We start from the raw sequence: 1,174 nt of genomic DNA, 5'->3' as shown, positions 1-1,174 counted from the left end.
TGTTTTTTTCGTTGTTCTGTTTTTTAAATGAAGCCGTGGCGCCTGCCACTCGGGTGCTGCTTTCCGTGCAGCCTGTACAGAAGGCGGCAACTGGGGTTCAATAAATGACTGAGCAGCAACGGTGCTTGGGGGGGCTCCCGGCTCCTTTATTTTGCCCTCATGGAGCCGAGGCCCCGGGGGGACCGGACGGGACCTCGGCGCTTGGGCTGCGCGCCAGGGGGCGGTTCTGATCTTGTTTTTCAGCACGTTTTTAAAGGACTTGTTTTAAATTAATTATTTTACCATTATCTACATTTTCACCACCATTGGGTTACTATTAACAACTGATTTCTTATAATCAATGACTTGTGATTATTATTGACTGTTTGAGACCCTCTTTATTATTAGCGCTATTGTGATGGATTGCCTACAACCACCAGTGACTCCTTACCATTTATTTGACACCCTCCTATTACCTCTACTAACTGTGTTTGGTTTCCTATAACCACCAATGACTTGGGATTATTGGTCATTTGAGACCCTCGTTATTATCCCTATTGTGATTAATTTCCAATAACTAGCAATGGCTCATAACTATTGATCACATGGGACCCTCATTATAATTATCACTATTAGTCGATTGGTTGCCTTTAACCACCGGTGACGTGACTTCTATTATTGATCAGTGGAGACCCTCGTTATTACCCCCATTGTGATCGACTCCCTATAACCAGCAATGGCTCATAATTACTGAGCAGTTGGGGCCCTCATTATTATTCTCATCGCTGTTCATTGATCGGTTTCCTACAGCCACCAACGCCTCGTGGCTGCTCTCGCTGATCACTTATTTGACGCCCTCGTTCTCAGCACTAGTCCCCGCGATCCACTTCCTCTGACCAAGGGCTCGCGATTGTCACTGATCGTTTACTTGGCGCCGCCGCCGATATTGACGAGTCCTGCCCTCCAGCGAACCGGGGAGCGCAGCTCCGCGGCCCGCCCGGACGCCTGGGCTCCTTCCCCAGCTCGCTGAGAGGCGCCCGCTCGTTCCCGTCCAAGGGCACGTGCTTCCGGGATCAAAAGTCACCAGGGTCACGGTGCCACTTCCGGGCCCGGCGCGCTGCTTCCGCTCGCGTGACGGCTCCTGGCGGAAGTCCCGAGGCCGGGCGGAAACGGCGCACCGGATCCGGCGGCGGGG

The sequence above is a fragment of the Crocodylus porosus genome, unplaced genomic scaffold (genome assembly GCF_001723895.1).
Source record: "Crocodylus porosus isolate Cpor-Errol unplaced genomic scaffold, CroPor_comp1, whole genome shotgun sequence".
NCBI lineage: Eukaryota > Metazoa > Chordata > Crocodylia > Crocodylidae > Crocodylus > Crocodylus porosus.
Note: the sequence above shows the minus strand (reverse complement) of the source record.